Raw genomic sequence first — 19,921 nt, forward strand, 5'->3', positions numbered from 1 at the left:
AGCATAGTGCCTGGCACATAGTAAGGACTCAAGAAACATTGATTATTTAGGGCTGAGCTATTATTTTCAGATGAATTTCATAGATTAAAAAGGAGAGGGAGGAAAGAACAAGAGTGCTCCAAGCAGGTGTAATGGCAAAAACAAAGGCACAGAGATGAATAGCTCTAAAAGCCAAACAGAAATTTTATGGCCCAGGGATAAAAAACCCATGGAAGAGTGCCTCATACCCAATGAGTTGACCCAGACCTTGTTGGCAATAGGATATTTAGAACGTTTGTCTCTTGTACTTGCCAGGAAGGGGGAAATAACTCCCCCCATGCTGTTTCTGGGAAGGGGTTGTGTAACAAGCTACATAGCCTATGTTGGAGGGGATACTGAGATGTTTCACCCATCAGATCCCAAAGTCTGAGCCTTGGTAGCAAACATGAGGCTGTAGCTGTGGCAACAAAAAGTTCTGAAACTGTGCCTTGACTGACTGGAAGAGCTCTGATTTGGCAATGACTTGCTGGAGCAACTGTACACAAAGTAACTAGTTTTACCCCTTCTGTTCTAGCACCAACCTTTTCATCTCTTCCACTGGCTCCTAGTGGTGGTGACTCTGAGCTCAGGCAGCAATTTCACACCCAGGGTTCCAGAAGCACTAAATTGTCTCTCCTGAGTTGCTCTCCAGTCTTTTGCTGTTTCCTCCTGGGTTCCCAGGACGTCTGAGGGGAAAAGACTACCTAAGAGATTTTTCAATGACAGCAGTCAGGCAGATTTCATTTCCTTCCTGGTTCTTGTCTTTTATTCCAAAAACATCCCTCTCCACTTCTCTGCCTTCCTCCAAACCTTCAACATGACCCACCTTGCTGGGGACCTAGGCCCTTAAGTTAAGTGGAGGTGTAGATTGAATGATTAGATGCTTGGTGGATGAAGCCATTCAAATAATCTTCCCTAAACTTCAGAGCACCCTCTCCACACACACAACTGCCCTAAAAGGCATTGGAGAATGGTGCCCGGCTGCATGTCTGCCACAGGAAGAACGCACCAGTCAGTCGCGCGGTGGACTGGACCAGCTGCAAGAATACGAGTGGGGGGCGGGGTGGGGGTGGGGAAGGGGGGTGCGCGCCCTTTATGACAGGTGGCCGCGCAGAGCGCGCTCCCGGACGCCTGAGGGGAGGGAGGGACAGACGGACGGAGGGGGTGCATATGGGGAAGGGACCTTAGGGTAACCAGAGAGAAGGAGTGAAAGGGAGGACTGTGGTGGGGAAGGAGGATAGAAGGAGGATGCGTCCAGCAAGAACCACCTTGTTGGAGGAAACAATGGCAGGGGCAATAGCGATGGTGGCAGACGAGGCAGCCCCACTCTGGGCACCTTTCTGAATGGGCAGAGGCAGCTCTGGGAGTAGAAGGGACCAGGCACTGCCTGCATAAGCTCTGAGAAAAGCGGCAGAGGAAGGCGAAGGGGGGAGGACTAGGAGGAGAACGAGGAGGAGGAGGAGGAGGGGAGGAGAAGAGGGGATGAGGCAGAGGGAGAACCTGGGAAGGAAAACCAGTAGCATCAGCAGCAGCAGCAGTAGCAGCATTTAGCAGTAGCTTTAACAGCAATAGCGATAGCAACAGCGACTGTAGCAGCCTCTTTTCTCTTCTCTTCTTTTCTCTTCTCTTCTGTCTTCTCTCTCTCTCTCTCTCTCTCTCTCTCTCTCTCTCTCTCTCGTGCGCGCGCGCGCGCGCGCGCGCGCAGACGGCCGCAGCCACGGCATAGAGCGGGCTCCAGGCGCCGCGCGCGCAGTCCGCTTGCTAGGTAGCCTCGGCCCCAGCAAGCCGTGGTGTAGGCAAAGCACGGACCCTAGGAGCAACGGAGCAGCCAGAGAAGCTCTCAGTTTCAAGACCAGAGCCCGACAGCTCTGACTCAATTTAGAGCGGCGGCGGTGGCGCCTGAGCTAGCAAACGAGGGAGAGGCGCGTCCACCTGGCGGGCCCAGCGCATGGAGCCGAGGCAGAGGCAGCGGCGGTGGCAGCAGCAGTAGCAGCGTCAGCAGTGGCAGTTCCAACAGCTGAGGTGACACTGGCAGCCCAGCCTTGACTGCAGCCACGCCAGCTCGGGCGCCTACTGCCTGAGCCCGCCAGCAACGTGCGCCTAGGGAGTCGGCCTGTGAGGTGAGTACAATCCCTGCCATCCAGCCCCTTGGCCTTCTCACTAGCTCCTGGCTGGCTCGGGTGGCAGCGGCAGGGTTTTGAACGAATACAAGAAAGCCGAGAGAGGAGAGAAGGAAGGGAAAACAGAAGAGAGGACGTCTGTGTGCGAATGGCGTGCATGTGTGTGTCCCTGTACAGGGGAGCGAGGCTGCGAGAGCGAGAGATTCCGGCTCGCCCAGGCAGGCACTGCAATCTAGGAAAGGCCTCAGTGCTCGAATGGGGGGGGGAGGGGAAGCGAACCCGCTGGAGCCGCTGAGCTCACACGCATACCGCCCGGCAGCGAGAACCAGCCGTTTAATGCCTCTTTTCGGATTGGTGCCCGGGGAAGCCTGGCCAGGGAATGGGGCACCAGCACTGCACACTTTGGCACGCGCGGGAAAACCCACGCGGCGGCCGCCGGGGGCCAAAGCTGTAAACGTGCGAAGCTGCGTAGCCCAGGCTACCCCCGCCAGCGTCTCCCACGCGATCCGAGCGGTGGTCTCCACAGAGCACTCCTGGGGAACGCACCAAACAGCCAAGACCGTGGGCGGATATAAGTTGGAAAGCCGACTGAGCCTCGCCCAGGCTGGTCGTCACCTTTGCGGAAATTGGCCCGCAGTCCATTCTGTTTTCGTTGGCGGCTGAATTGACGCTTTCCTGAGTGGCTTTTCACCCCGCGACACACGTCCACTCGCGTTTTGTATACCCTGTGGGGCAAGGAGGCGGCCAGCCGGCGCGGGGAGCTGGGCCCAGCTCCGGAAAAGTATGGAAACCGCGCGGCTGAGTTGGCGCTGTTCAGCTGAGGAATCCAGCGGTTTCAGCATGACTGCTTCTGTCTGATTCGTGAGAAACCGAATCACCCGCGCAAGGTTTTCTGGCTTTTTTGAAGTTATAAAAAGAAAAAAAAAATTGGCATCCCCATTTCTACACTGGAACTCTTGGTTTTTGTCGAGATTCTGCCTGCATTTTGGAATAAGTGTGTCTCATATTTTGCTTCTGGGTTTTGGCTCCCAGCATATTGTTGAATTCTGTGCACAGCAATACACTTAGCTATGTGGCCTTTTTCTAACATTCCGTTTTCAGACTTATCTGAGAACACATGTTTTTGTGTGTAGGGCTGAAAGGGCTGTTTTCAAAAAGCTTTTAACCCTGGGATTTGAATATCTTCTCGGTTGTTTTTGGTGGAGGATCAGATTGGGTTGATAGTTCCTGGAATATTTTGCTTGGTGAATAAAGGTGCTCTAATAGTCGTCTTTGAACTACTAAAGACCATTTGAGGGTTTTTTTTTTGGCAGGGGGTGAGCTGTAAATCTTCCTCACATCTTTTATGCGGTAACAAATGCCCAAACATTTTATTTGCAGTGATGTTTTCATGGCTAAGAAGAATTTACACTTACTGAAAATATATTTTTAAAAGAGAACACAAAAGTCCAAAGTAACTGTCATTTTACATATTAACTAGGAAACCAGCTAATCAAATAAAACTGGCTGAGTGTCTGAAACTATCCCAGTGAAATATGTGGCTTTGAATATAATTAACCATCTGTCTAGTGAGCAGTTTAATTTTGGGCTGGTACGTTTTTATTACAGTGTCTAATTTCTGGAATACTTGGGCATTTTACCCAGCAGTAACAACAACAACAACAAAAACAAAAACAAACAAAAAAACCCGAATTTACTTACTAGGTCAAAAATGTGCTTGTGTGGTTGTGGGATCCCTCCTCATATCTTTCCTGGTTACAACACTGCTTGACATGGGAGGTCAGAATGAATCTTGCCTTTGCAAACTGCATATTTACAGTGGAGGAACTCAAATCAGCCCTGGCGGCTACTGATTAGACATTTTTGTTACTTGGAAATATTTTACTTCTCACAGAACCTAGATAGATTGCATGCATTTGAGTTGAGAAGATATCATTTTTATGCACATATATTCAGATGGAGTATGGTGATTCAACAAAATTTTTAGGGCTTGAAATTTGACTCCATTTACTTCCTTTTATTCTACCTTATTCTCTGCCTAGTTCTCCCCTAGTTGTTCCACCTGCCACTACACACCCCCAGACATATACTATCCATATAAAATTATCCCTTTGTCAGGGATAATTAGCCAGTTTTTTAGTTTAAAAGTATTCAGGTCTGTGATTTTAACAATATACCAAGAAACTGCTTTCCTGGAAATTGTACATGTAAAATACTATAACAGAAAAGGATTTTGTACATATTTACAATTTTTTCCCTGTGGTGTGATTTTTAATCAGAAATTTATTACTAGGAGAAAGGAATAGAGGTTGGGTGGAGATGAAATGGCATGAAAAAGATTAGGTTTCAGAGACTTCCACCAAATAGCTATTGTTAACATAATGTAATTAAAATGAACCATGGACTGATTGTGCAGTTAGCTATAGAAAGTCATTTAAAGGAAAATACTTTTAAAACAAATATTTACCTAAATAAAAGCTCTGATAAATGTATAACACTTATGTAAGCACATGGCAGAATTTGACATCATCAAGTCTGTCAAATAAATCAACCTGTTCAATGAATAAATCTTCAATGTGTAAGTGCTTTTTAACATGCACAGGCACACAACTGCAAGCCAGTAAAACCTTGTTGCCAAAGTCAAACAATTGCAAAATACTGCTTCTTTCTGTGATACTGTCTCTCTTCCCTCTTTTTCTTTTTTCCACAATGGTCTGATTACCTGTAAGCTACCCAGTAAACAGGGAGAACTATAGGTGTGATGGTATTACAGAGAGATGAGAAAGTGGTAAGTGCTGCATTTAAAATACTCAAGAATGTGCTCATAGATCTCTGAAACAATCACTGTGGAGGTCCTGGTCTCACAAAAGTATTTGCTTAGGAGAAGCAAAGAAATATTGATTGCAATTTCTCTATTTCTAAGTCCAGTTTTCTTCTTCAGATTTCTTAGTAAGGAGAGAAAAGGAGATTCTAACCGGCATTTTGACTCTTTTAGATTACCTTTAGACTTTTATCAGGTGGAGTATGCATGGTTTAAGCATTCCTGCTCACAGTAATCAAAAGGAGAGAAGACCCAAAGTGGATGATAGGGAAGGGATATGATTCACTAAGAAATAGTTTGTATTCTTTGTTTTTCCCATCTTAGAGACTTTAGGTTTGGGAATTTTAATTTTTTCTTTTTTTCCCTTTTATTTCTTCTTAAAAGTTTCCCACCAGCTCTCTAATTGACAGTTTCTCTACCAACAAAACTTTTCAAACCCAAAGTCGGAGAATTAGACACAAAGAACTTCTCAGTTCTTCTCCATGCTACTTGAAAACAAAACAAAGAGCACTGGACAAGACTACATCATTTGGAGCTACCTTTAAGTTCATGCTTCTTTCTTGCCAAGAACATTTATTTTTGAGCAGAAATGAACATTCTTCTATTCTCAAATAGTACTGGCCCTGTGTGTAAGCACATCACAACCTTGGGAAAATCTTGTCTGGGATATGATCATCTGGGAGAGTGGATGGTCAGGGGAAACTGCCTTTCAGTGAAGGTAGACCCTTTTCTGAGCCATCTAGAAGTGAGGATGAGGACTTTCCTTGTCTTTGTCTTTTCTTTCCTCTAGTCTACTTACTGCATGAAGTGAATTGCTGGTCTGTACTAGGGAATCTGCTCTTTTGGTCTTTTTCGGTATGTAAGTGCTGTGATCTGATATCTTTCCCTTCCTTGTTCTCTGGTAGAAAATAAACTGAAGTCTTCAGGACCAACTACTATACACACAATTATTATTTTTCCATAGGGCACCTCAATATGTCATCTTATCTATCCCCAGTGTGATAATTTTGATATAAAGTATTATTTACTGTTTTCTCAAGCACCCCCAAATCTCATTTTAAAATATCAACTTGTCACCCTCGGTAGCCCCTTTCAAGTGTGGTGCAACTAGATTAAACAAAAAGCTGCTCCTGATGTTTTCTTCAAGAGGATTAGATGTTTGAGACCAAGATTCTATATTGGGCCTGACTGATGGAGTAGTGCCATGCCATCCTTCAAGAAAAGGCATAGAGATTTGTTTAATTTGAGAGAAGTTAAAACATTTCCTCCATGAAGGACTATAAGTAGGGTGACCATATGTTGTGGTTTATACATGTTATTCCAACATACTTATTTCACCCTCAAGAGTGCTCCAGTTCAGAAAAAAATTGTGTGGTCACCTACAATAAGCCACCTTTGAAGGAAACTATACTTCTTTATTCGGAGTGACAGTTATATTTGCAAAACTTGGGGGGATAATGAGCTTTGGAAATGTAATAGTCCCTTAATCTTTTAGCCTGTCTTTTTCCTAGTTAATGGGACTTTTTGGAGAAAAACTTCAGAAATGATTAAGGCATTTGGCTTGACAGAATTGGATTACTGGCACCAAAGTCATCTCGCCAAAACGCATGTGTGTGTTTGCACACACACACATATGCACAAGTAAGTGTGCTAGTGAGTGGCCATTTTTACTTTCATGCAAGACTGATTAAGAGTTCATAAAGCTTATCAGGAGAAACTTAGATTTAGAAGGAACATCCTGGCTGGGTGTGGTGGCTCATGCCTGTGATCCTAGGATTCTGGGAGGCCGAGGCAGGTGGATTACTTGAGCTCATGACCAGCCTGAGCAAAAGCAAGACCTTGTCTCTACTAAAAATAGAAAAACTGAGGCAAGAGGATCCCTTGAGCCCAAGAGTTGGACGTTGCTGTGAACTATGACGACACGGCACTCTGCCCAGGACAACAGCTGGAGATTCTGTTTCAAAAAAAAAAAAAAAATAGAAAGAACATCCTGACCATGGTAGTTGTGAGAAAAAGAGGTGTAGTAACAAGGGAAGTGTGAATTTTTTTTTTTTAGAATGTGTTTAAGAAATACACAGGCAACTCTCTGTCCTGAATAGTTTGAATGTGGTTTTGCCCTTTATGTATATAGTTTTGACATTAATGGTTGAGATTATTTTTTAAACTATGTCCCAGACTTAAGTATCTATGATTGGGTTTCATTGATCTAGGGCAAGAGTCAAATATGGCCTGCTGTGGAAAAAGAAATAATGCAGAGAAGAAGAATACATAGTACCATTTATATTTGTTTTTGCAAATGTTTTCATGTTCCCCCTTCTTAACTGATATTTACTGAGTTCAATGTTAAATTGGGTCCACATTTCATGACTTATATCTAGAGTTAAGAAATCGTCCAGAGCCTGGTGGAATGGCAGAAGGATGACCCCAAAAGTGAATTCCACAATTAAATTTGTTTGACTTAAAATATCAATAGTTATCTTTTTTTCCCCTGCCTATTTGTGATAACCTAAATTTTGTGGTGCTACTAAATTCTTTCTGCCCTCCTTCCCAATATTTGCAGTGTTATTTCAGGCATGCATTTGATTTATTAACCTGGATGGAGACTAGGTCTCAGAGAATTGCTTGAACAGGAACGCACATTCTCTTTGGTTATTAAATAACTAGAACACGTTTTCAAGATGTGCTGTTTACTCAGTAGGGGAGTAGAAGAAGTGGCTGTCACCATTTAGCCAGTGGTCCTTAACCTGGCTTGGCATGACTCCCTATGAAAATTCAATGAATGCCAAGGATATTCTCTTCAGAAAAATGTACCCTTCTGTACATAATGCTTGCATGCATTTTCAAGAAGTCCAATCTTGCATTGTCTGTTAAAAAACCCTGCACTAGCCTTTCCCAAAATTGTTACAGGATTCCTATTCCATGGCTGTCATGGTCATGGAAACTTGAAATGGAAGCCATGAAAATGAATTTCTCAGGAAAACATGACTTATGGCCAACAGCCCTCAGCTACTGTTACAAGCATTTTTGTAATTAGCCATCACAGGCACTTTTATTATGATAAATAAGCACTTAGCACTCACTTTGAAGTTACCATTGTCACCAAAACCAAGTCAGAGAATAGTTTGCCCAAATCTTTGACTTGTCAACTCTCAGATTCTTTAAAAAAGCCTCTTGAGCACTTACCTCCCACCAGTCTACCATTAACATATAACTACATTCCATAAAAACTCAATTTGACTACCTCTACATATCTGTCTTTCATCTGTCTCTCTATTTCCATATATTTCTCTTAGTCAAGGGCCTGACAAAAGTAGGGAACCTTCTGAGCACAATTGTTAGGTATGGTAATGGAGTTAGAGAGGTAGATGTTGTCCAGATACCTTCATGGGGACACTAGGGACCCATGAACCTTTTGGAGTATTAGCCATAATGGAAATTGTTAATGGGTTTCATCCCAGATATCTAACATTATGTATTAAAGGAAAAGCTCCTTTAAGTTCTGTAAACACTAATATATGGCATATCTGTGCCTTACAGTAGGGATGGTAGTAATAGATGATATTCTGATTAGTGAATAAATATTTATTGCTTCTTCTCTTAGCAGTTTAGAATATCACAGAGTATGAGAGTTAATAGAATTTTAAGGCTGGATGGGTCCGTTAATAATAATTTGATTTGGCAAACATATATTGAGCATCTACTACATGCTAAGCACTGGGATACTGGGGACAGAGAAGAGAATAAAATGGATTTTCCTGTCTTACAGGGAATTAGCTTTGTTCCTCACCGGGTTGTTTTTTTTTTTTTTTTTTTTTCTATCTGCATGAATTTACCTGATTGTTTTTCTAATAAATGAGTTTTTCTTTTTTATTTTATTTTATTTTTCCAAAGTCTCAAAAAATAGACAACTAATATTTATAAATAAAAATAGAAGATAATTTCCAAAAACAGATCATGCCAAATCTTATAGACAATAGAAAAAGAAGAAATACTTCAAATTCATTCCACTTCATCTGGATACACTTTGATATTAAAATTGGAAAAAATATATTATTATAAAGGGAAATTACAAACATATTTCACTTATAAATGAGGATGCAATATCCTAAACAACATATTAACAAGTTTAATTAAAAATTATTGTTCAAATAATGTACTTTGGTCAAAATTAAATCCAACTTATAGTGAGAATTAGTCGCTATTTTCTTTTCTTTTTTTTCTTTTCCTTTACCCTCCACCCATCTCTTCTTTCTCTTGAATGAATTTTTCTATTGTTTCTCTATTATAACCCTTGGAAAATGTCTTAGTCCATTTTCTGTTGCTTATAACATAATACCTAACACCAAACAATTTATAAAGAAAAGGAATTTATAGTTATGGAGGCTGAGAAATCTAAGGTTGAGGAAATGCATCTGGTGAGGGCCTTTTTGCTGGTGGAGGCTCTCTGCATAGTCACAAAGCAACACAGGGCATCACACGACCAGGGGGCTGAAAGTGTTAGCCCAGGTCTCTGTTCCTCTTTTTATAAAGCCACCAGTTCTATTCTCATGATTCATCATTAATCCATTAAACTATTAGTCCAGTAATCTATGAATATATTAATCCATTCCTGAGGGCAAGATCCTCATGACTCAATTGCCTTTTAAGGATTCTGTATCTCAATACTGCCACATTGGAGATTCAATATGAATTTTCGAGGAGACAAATATTTAAACCATAGCAGAAAATAAATATATATGGCCTGTTTTCCTAACACATCAGGACATTTCTCAGAAAATAGGTAACTCTAGCTGGGTTGAAACAAGATTGCCACTTTCTATGGCACAAATACTTCTGTTCTTATCCTTGCAATGCTTTAAAAGGCCCCATTTCATATGGAGTAACGTGACTTTTCCTTGTGATTCTGAGGAATGGTTTCTCTCATTGCTATCATTGGTGATATGGAATTGCAAATAGCATTAACTATAATGTATTGATTATTGCTTTAAAGTTACAGTACAGAGTTATTTACTTCTGACTAAATAATTGGATATACTCTGCAAAAAGCCAGTTGTCTGTCTTTGAGTTAGTTTTTAATCCCTGGTTGGCGGCTGTGTTGGTTTTCGACTCCGGATGCTGTAACAAATTACCAAAACTTAGTGGCTTAAAGTACAAATAAATTTATTATTCTATAGTTCTGGAGGTTAAGGTCAAGAGTCTGAATTAGGTTCCACTGAGTTAAAATCAAGGTGCAATCAGGGTTCCATTCCTTTCTGGAAGCCTTTTCCAACTGCAGGAGCTGCTGGAATTTCTTGGCTTGTGGCCCCCTTTCATATTTAAAGCCAGCCATAGGGGATTGATTTCTCATATCACATCACTTCAATTTTACTCTTGTCATTACATTTCCATCTCTACCTCCTTCTTACACTTATGATGACCCCTATAATCACATTGGGTCTACATGGATAGATACTATAGGATAATATTCCCAATATTCCCATCTCAAATGATTTGCAACCTTAATTCCTATCAACCTAGATGATTTGCAACCTTAATTCCTCTTGTGCCATGTAATAACCTAAAATATTCACAGATTTTGGGAGTAGGATGTAGACATCTTTGGAAGGCCATTATTCTCCCTAATATAGTGACTTTTTTTTTTTTTTTTTTTTAGAGACAGAATCTCACTATGTGGCCTTCAGTATAGTGCTATGGAGTCTCAGCTCACAGCAACCTCCAACTCCTGGGGTTAGGTGATTCTCTTGCCTCAGTCCCCCGGGTAGCTGGGACTACAGGCACCCAGACAACGCCCGGCTATTTTTTTGTTGCAATTTGGCCGGGGCTGGGTTTGAACCCACCACCCTTGGTTATACGGGGCTGACGCCCTACTCACTGAGCTACAGGCACTGCCCTACAGTGACTTTTTTACTTTTAATTTTGAAATAATTATGGATTCACAGGAAGTTTCAAGGGCAGAGAGGCCCCGTGTGTTCCTCACCCAGTTTTCCTAAGGTTTATGTCTTACATAACTATAGTACAATATCAAAACTATGAACTTTACATTGGGACAATTGGTGTGTAAAGTTCTATGTCATTTTATCACATGTATATTTGTGTAACCACTACCACAATGAACATAGAGTATTGTTCCATCACTACAAGAGTCTCTCTTGCGTACACTTTTATAGTCTTTATAGTAACAGTCATTTCCCTTACCCACAAATCCAAACCCCTGGCCATAACTAATCTAGTTTTCATATCTAAAGTCTTATCATTTCAGGAAAGTTACATAAACAGAGTCATAGAGTATGTAACCTTTTCAGATTGTCTTTTTTTTTCACTTAGCATAATGCCTTTGAGATACCTCCAAATCATTTTCCCTTGTATGTAAGGTGTCATTTCTCTGTTGCTGCTTTTGAGAACTTTTTTTTTTTTTTGTGCTGTTTTTTGGCTAGGGCTGGGTTTGAACCTACCACCTCCACATATGGGGCTGGCACCCTACTCCTTTGAGCCACAGACACCACCCTCAAAAAATTTTTTTTCTTTAGTTTATAGAAGGTTAGGTATGATGTACCTTAGCATGGATTCCTTTGGGTTTGTCTAGTTCAGGATGTGCTTCTTGAATCTGTTTGCCTCTGTACCTGGTTTATCTATATATCTTTTGCCAGTTTTGGTAAGTTTTCAAGCATTATTTCTTTAAATATGCTTTATGTCCTTCTTTCTTCTCCTATTGTTTCAGACATCCTCTGATGACAGAAAAGTTAGATTTTATTTTTGTCATCCTACAGCTCCCTGAGGCCTTATTCATTTTTTTCAACCTATTTTTTTTCTGTTGTTCAGATTAGATAATTTCTATCATTCTATCTTCAAGTTAAGTAATTCTTTTCTCAGTGTTCTCCATTCTGCTATGGAAACCATACATTCAGTTTTTAAAGTTTGGTTATTATATCTGTCATTTCTAAAATTTGTACCTGATTTATCTGTATATCCTTTATTTCTTTGACAAGACATCCCATTTTTCATTTGTTTCAAGAATGTGTCTAACTGTATAGTGAAGTATTTTTATTATGCTGCTTTGTCAGGTAAACCTAATATCTCTGCCATCTTGTTTTTGGTACCTACTGGTAGCCTTTTTTCAATCAATTTGAGATCTTTCTGGTTTTTGGTTCGATGAATGATTTTCCATAGAAATCTGGACATTTCTGTAGTATTTTATGAGACTCTGGATCTTATTTAAACTTTCTGTTTTGGATGACTTTCTCTGATACTGCTCTAGCTTCAGGAGTTCCAACTCCAGGGGAAGGGAGTTGTCTTGTTACTGCCAGGTGGAAATAGAAGTTCAGATTTCCCACTCTGTCTGTTGACACCTAGAGGACAAGGCTTTGCATAATTTCTGGGTAGCTGTTGGAATTCAGCCACACTTTGAGTGCTTGGTAGCCACATGTGGTTAGCAGCTACCATACTGGACAACAGTTCTAAACGTGTAGAACATTTTTATCACTGGGAAGACTGAGATTGGAGAAGGGAGCAATAAAGGAGCTTGGCCCACATTAACTGAGGTTTGGGGTTACTATGGCACAGGTAGAATAAGTCAAGGACCTATTTATTGGATCTGAGGTCCATGGCTAAGGTTTGGATCCAAAACCTGAGGTGTTATGTATTCTAGAGAAATATGGGCACAGGAAACTCAGCTGTTCAGTATGGACCCAGTAGAGCAGAATAGGTATCCATAACATTCATCAAATTTCTTCCTCTCAGCCCTGTAAAAGTGGTGGATTGGCATGCTGCAGATTCTTTTGCCATACTATTTGTGTAGAGGGAAAGTCTGTTCTATTGGGTGACAGTTAGTTAATTTATAGCAACACACTCCTCCTCCATGACTGAAGTAATCAATGATTAAGGTTAAGGAAATACTAACAGCAAAACCTAATTCATTAAAAGAGTATTTATTTGATTTATCTAGGGTTTATTTGGCATCTGGGTGGCCTTGATGTTCTAGTCCTTGAGGCCTTCAGCATGCTCATCCAGGTGGGGATGAGATCTCTCCTTCACCAAGCTCTGTGTTGACTTGTTGAAACTTTTGGTCCAAGGCTCTGAGAGTTAGTGGATGCTGTTACATGGTTTCTTTGTACACTGGAATAGCTGTTCCATTCTCAAGTCTCTCTTTGCTTAGACTACTGGGGATGTACTCAATGGAGGTTCAGTGTTCTCAATCTCCCCTTGGGGAAATTCAATTATATTTTCCCTTGCTAGATTTCTGTATCTGTATATAACCTCTATGTGCTTGTATTTATGAGCTTCTTGTGCGCTGTATCTCTTGGCAAGGGACAAAGTATACTCAATGTCTATTGAATATATGTGTTGTATGTATGTATACAGGCCATGTTGCCTTTTCACATAATAAGACTTATATGTGCAAAATTGTGGCTGTGGCATGATTGACATAGTCAAATCCATTTATTTAAATAAGTGAAAGGAAGGGTAATTGTGCCAGTGCTATAGGGTGTTTTTCATATCTATGTGGCTTGACAGGGAGTTAGGCTATAAAGAGAGAAGCATGCTTTGTAAACCAATACCAAAGCTCAACAAGATCTTCCAGTATTTGTATATTTGGGGAAATTGTGAGTATGCCTGGTCTGTTACTCAGATATATGGTGACAGTTTATGGTGAGAGCAACCGAAATCCTGATTTGTTACTTTGTCTCTCAAGAAGTTCCCAAATATGCCGTTTAACTTTTGAATATAGTGATCACTAGTTGTGCTGAGGGTCCAAAGAGCCAGGATATTGCTAAACAGAACTGAGAAGAGAACCTGGAATCAGCCTTCCTTGCCATTGATTCCACTACTTTCCTATGAGCCATTGCTTTTTGGCCCTAGTTCAATAATGCCTTGGTAACTACACTTACATAGATGTAGCACCTAAATGAAGAGAAAGAGTCACTTGTTTATTGTCCAAATAAGGTGATGATGTTATGATATTGTTTACTCCAATAATTCATGATTCATTAAGTCCAAGTCACTTCTAGTTAACCACAGAAAGATACTGAAAAACAGGTAGGTGAATTAATCTCTTCCTTTTGATTTTTACCTTTAATATTCTACCCTCAGATATGATTGTAGTATCTTTCAGCACTGAAGACCATTGGCTAATGGAGGCCTAAACTGGATGCATTTAACACTGGGAATAGAACTCCTTTCTTTTCTAAAAATTTTGTATATTGAATTGAAGAATCCACAGGCCTGCCTCAGACAGCCAGGCCATTCAAGAATGCTCTCAAATTACAATTTGAAAATCTATTTTGTCATAATATGCACTAAAAGGAAAGTGTGCTAGGTATGCTCTTTACTTTTCCTTTTGGACTGTCCTTTTGGATTTCCTCAGACTTTCTCTGATCTGCATGCCTTTGAGCCCACTCCAATAACCTTACAGAAAAGAGGCCCTATTCCATATCATCTACTTATGAAACCGAAATCCTACGTGTCACTTGGAGCATGCTTGAGACCCTCAGGTAGAGGGAATTCTCGAGCAGCTGAGACAGCCTGAGGTAGGAGAGGGAGCAGTGGATGATAGGGCAGAGAGCTGCCATCCCCACTGCTGAGATGGCCAGCTGAGAGAGATAGCTATTTATTCAGTAGTCCTGAGAAATTAAAACCCAGTACTGCTAAGTCTTCATTCAGGGGGCAGAGTTATGTCAAGGGACCATAGAGGTTAAGGCTGGCACTAATAATGCCACATGATTCCATAGCCTCTGTCTTCTAAAGGGCTCCTATGTTTTACATCATTTGGCCTCACAAACATCCTTGTGGACTTAGGAAAGGTAAATATTGATGACCAGGTAGGACAAGTTGTTTATCCTCCCTGGGCCTCAGAGTTTTTAAACTGTGAAATTGGGAGTTGGTGTAGAAATCATCTCTAAGATCTTTTCCCACAGTAACAGTTTCCATTATGGTAATATTTTCCAGATGGAGGAATTGAGTCTAAGAGACTTTAAAGTTAATTGCCCAAAGCCACATTGTATATCAGGGAAAGAGTGATGATTACAGGCCAAGCTCCAATCCCTTCTCTTAGATTGCCCCATCAGTGGTCTCTTTGAGCAGTGAAGTAAGAGAGGACTCTCACTTCTAAATACGTGAAGCTTATTCTTATCCCTTGCATTTAGCATTCTTCTCCCACCTGACTACCTTGCCAAACTACCTCCTCTTACTTAGCTGGGCCTTCAACTTTCCCCTTCATGTTGCCCAAGATTGATATCTTGTTTAACTGCATCTGTTTTCCTGTCATAGTGTGTAGCTGGATTCAAGATCATTGCTATCTTCAGAGAGCAAAGTCTGGAACCATCATTTCAGTTACATCAGCCAACAGAGGCTGTGGGTGATGCAGGAGGTCAGGGCAGGAAGAGCCACTTGAAAACATCAAATTACAAAATGCCCTCAAAAGCAAGGAGAGTCTATAGGTTAGGGCTGGGGGAAAATGGCTGACGAAAAGGGCCATTGGGGAAATCAGGAGACAGTAAATTGATGAAAGCAAATAGATTCCATGATCAATCAACATGCAACACAGAGACCAGGATGACTGAGATTTCTTCAGAATTGGGGGATAAACATGGCATTTGTGACTGTGACAGGGATTTAGCTTGAGTGAGAGTAGTAAGGAAAAATGAAAAACTTTATCTTCAGTAAGTTCATCTTTTGTAGAGAGTGATTTAGTTTAAGAAATGCTGTGAGCTAAGTACTATGAATAAATAAATTCAGAGAGCCATATTCCTCATATGATTCCTGGAAACCAGTAGGATTTTGGCTTAAGAAGGGATGGCAGAAGGTGATTTATGGTGGTGTAACAGCTGTCTTGGAAGATGAGATGGAAAATTTGTCCCTGAAAGGCTAGGCCATTGGAGGAGACTCACTAGAAGTTTCTGTTCTGAGAAAAATCAATGAAAGAGAGAGGATTTTAAAACATTTGATGGGTGCGGGTGAAGTCTGGAACACCCAGGACCTCCATCTTATAGTAGGTCCCTTTGCTAAATTCTTGCCTTATGGTCTAGAAAAGGAATTTGTTCATTACTTTGGAGGCAAAAATGTCCTGAGGACCCCAGGGCATCTGTCTTGTCCCAGTGAATCCTTCTTTCATTTTTCTTTTTCTTGTTACTTTTTTCTCTTTTCCATTTCTCCGGTTTTAAGAATGAATTCATTTGTTATCTATTAAAATAACCCATGAATAAAATATAGAAAAGAAATAATACAACCTTTTGCTTTGAGAAATTATTCATTTTTATTTCAAATAATTATAAAAATACAGAAAAGCACTGAGAATCAATAATATAACAAACACACCTGAATCTCAGAATTTACAAAATGTTAACATTTATAAAATAAAGTTCACTTTAGACTTTCTTTCCAGGAGAAGAAACAAAACCTTACAGAGAAGTTAAATTCTGTTTCTTATTTCCAGTCCCATTCCTCTCCATCCATTTCCAGAAGCAAGCACTAAAATGATCTTGATATGTATTCCTCCATTTTGTTTGTAAAACAAAAGCATAAAAGTATTCTTCCTCTTTCCCTTCTTACCTCTCCCAATAAATAATGTATCAAACTGTTCTGTGTTATTATAAATTTACATAAGTGATATCTTAATGTATGTGTCATTCTCCAAGTAGTATTTTTTCACTCAACATCTTGTTTTTGGATTTATTTTATTTTAATTTACATTCTTCTTTTCCACTCTAAATGTGCCCTGGAACCAATGACACGTACATTACTCTTTCATGATATTTTGATGATAAAAATAACATGTAATCACACTGCAGGAAAATTTGAAATTCTAATCAATTGTTGGCTTTTAAAACCAAAGAGTTCAATGTCCTATTGTAGACTTTGTGTTGCAAAGGCTGCAGGCAGCTCAGGTAGACCAATGATTCTGACTATAAAACAATGAAGATGACCCAGCTGCTGTTGTTCCCCTGCCCCATGGTTGCCCCTTGGGCGAACTAGGACTGATCTGGTTGCGCACATGCCCTGCACCACCACTGCTGATCTCCAGTCCCCCCAGTTCCTCTGGTGGGGCTGACCTAGGAATGATCTGGCTGCAGCAGTTCCCCTGTCCCCCAGTTTCCCCAGTGGGGCAAACTAGGACTGATCAGTCTGCTGCCATTTCCCATCCCCCCAGTCACCCCAGTGGGGTCAAACTAAGACAGACCAGGCTGCTGCCATTCCCCTGCACACTGGTGGTTCTGGTGGGGTCTAACAAGGACTGATCCTGCTGTAGCCGTTCTCCTGCCCCCCTGGCTGCACAGGCTGGGCCTAACAAGGATTGATCCGTTGACTGCCGTTCCCCTGCTCCACCCCTCATCATTCCAATGGGCTGAAGTAGGACTGATTTGGCTGCTCTTGTGCTCTGCACAGCCACTGTCATTCAACTGCCACCTGGTAACCCTGGTGGGCCGAACTAGGACTGATCTGGCTGACTGAGGCCCCACACCACCATTGCAGTTCCCCTGCCCCGCTCCCCATCACCCCAGTGGAGCCGAACTAGGACTGATCCAGCTGCTGCTGGTCTCCTGCCCCCTGGCACCCTGGCAGGACGAATGAGATCTGATCCAGCTAAGCATGCTCCTACACAGCTGCTGTCAATCTGCTGCACCCTGGTCACCCCAGCACTGGAGAACTGGGAGAAGATGACAGACACGCCCTGTCTCTCTGGGCAACCAGAAGAAGCCACTGACTGAATGTTTCTGATAAGGTCTACAAACAAGGTAAACTCAGCATGGGGCAGAATTAGCGGAAAAACTCTGGCAACTTGAATAACCAGAGTAGATCAACTCCCCCAAGGAAAAATGGTGCAGATGCAATTGAAGACCGCATCCATAAACAGATGACTGAGATGTCAGAAATTGAGTTCAGAATTTGGATAGCAAATAAGATTAACAGAATGGAAGAAAGGAGGGAATTAGAATTTCAAGAAATTATTCAAAAGATATCTCCAGAAATTATTCAAAAGATGTCTCAAGAATTCAACAATTTCAAAGATAAAAATGATCAAAGATTTTGAAATACTGAGACAAGAGGTTGCAGTCCTCAAGGATCTGAAAGATATGGTGGAATTCCTCCGTAACAGAGTGGAACACACAGAAGAAAGGATCTCTGATTTTGAAGACAAAGCTTTTGAAGAAGACCAGGGGTGCAAAGATCAAAAGAAATGGAGAGCAAAAATGTGTCTCACTCTCAGAGAGCTCTTGGATAATTCAAAGAAAACTAATATTCACCTTATAGGAATACCTGAAGGTGATGAAGTTGCTTCACAAAACAGAGGCTCTTCTTCATGAAATTATGAAAGAGAACTTTCCAGATGTGCCAAGAGATTCTGAAATTCAGATAGCAGATAGTTTCAGAACCCCAGTATGACTCAACTGGAACAAGATATCCCCCAGGCACATCATAATTAACTTCACTAAAGTTAAGATGAAAGAGAAAATTCTGAAAGCAGTCAGATGTAAGAAAACCATAACCTGCAAGGGGCAGAGTATTAGGATGACTGCAGATCTCTCAGCTGACACCTTTCAGGCTAGAAGAGGATGGTCATCAACTTTTAATCTCCTAAAACAAAATAATTTTCAAGCCAGGATCCTGTATCCAGCTAAACCGAGTTTCATCTATGATAGAGAAATTAAATACTTTAACAACATTCATGTGTTGAAGAAATTTGCCATAACTAAACCAACTCTCCAGGAAATTCTCAAACCTATCCTCCATAATGACCAATGTAATCCTCCACAACAAAAGTAAACTCACTCAGAAACTTTTGATCAAATTCCAACTTCTACAGTGGTGAAAAAATTAAAAATATCTACTGGAGTTTTGAGCAACTTGATGCCCAAAATTTTATCAGGCTTATCAATAATTTCTATCAATGTGAATGGCTTAAATTGTCCTCTAAAGAGGCACAGATTGGCTGATTGGATACAGAAACTCAGACTGCACATCTGCTGTATTCAAGAATCGCACCTTACTTTAAAAGATAAATATAGACTCAGGGTGAAGGGATGGTCATCTGTATTCCAGGCAAATGGAAAGCAGAAAAAATCAGGTGTTGCAATTTAATTCACAGATACAATAAGGTTTAAACCAACAAAAGTAAGCAAAGACAAGGATGGCCACTTTATATTTATTAAGGGTAATACTCAATAGGACAAGATCTCAATTATCAATATCTATGCACCCAACCAGAATGCACCTCAATTTATAAGAGATAGTCTAACAGGCATGAGCAACTTGATCTCTCCCAGCTCCATCATAGTAGGAGATTTTAACACTCTTTTGGCAATGTCAGATAGATCCTCCAATAAGAAGCTTAGCAAAGAAATTTTAGATTTAAATTTAACTTTTCAACATTTGGACCTAACAGACATCTACAGAACTTTTCACCCTAACAAAACTGAATACACATTTCTCTCATCAGTTCATTGAACATATTCCAAAATTGATCACATTTTAGTTCATAAGTCTAACCTCAGGAAATTTAAAAGAATAGAAATTATTCGATGCATCTTCTCAGACCATCATGGAATAAAAGTTGAACTCAGTAACAACAGGAATTTGCAGTCTCATACAAAAATATGGAAGCTGAATAACCTTATGCTGAATGATAGATGGGTCAGAAATGAGATCAAGAAGGAAATCACCAAATTTTTAGAACAAAACAATAATGAATACATGAGTTATCAGAACCTCTGGAATAACACAAAGGGAGTCCTAAGAGGGAAATTTATAGCATTGCAAGCCTTTCTCAAGAGAACAGAAAAAGAGGAAGTTAACAACTTAATGGGACATCTCAAGCAACTGGAAAAGGAAGAACATTCCAACCACAAATCTAGCAGGAGAAAAGAAATAACAAATATTAGAGCAGAATTAAATGAAATTGAAAATAAAAGGATTATAGAACAGATCAATAAATCAAAATGTTTGTTCTCTGAAAAGGTCAATAAAATAG

General features: G+C 40.7%; 1 protein-coding gene across 1 annotated transcript in view; it reads left to right on the forward strand.

Moving 5' to 3' along the window:
* Positions 1–1,718: 1,718 nt before the first annotated feature.
* Positions 1,719–19,921, forward strand: part of NEXMIF (neurite extension and migration factor) — a 215,545-nt gene continuing 197,342 nt past the window's right edge. Inside the window, exon 1 of the mRNA XM_003802225.3 lies at positions 1,719–2,138. The gene's annotated coding sequence lies outside the window, so the exon portion shown is untranslated. The remainder of the gene's footprint in view (positions 2,139–19,921) is intronic.

Source organism: Otolemur garnettii, unplaced genomic scaffold (genome assembly GCF_000181295.1).
Source record: "Otolemur garnettii isolate 467f Iridium unplaced genomic scaffold, OtoGar3 scaffold00239, whole genome shotgun sequence".
Classification (NCBI taxonomy): domain Eukaryota; kingdom Metazoa; phylum Chordata; class Mammalia; order Primates; family Galagidae; genus Otolemur; species Otolemur garnettii.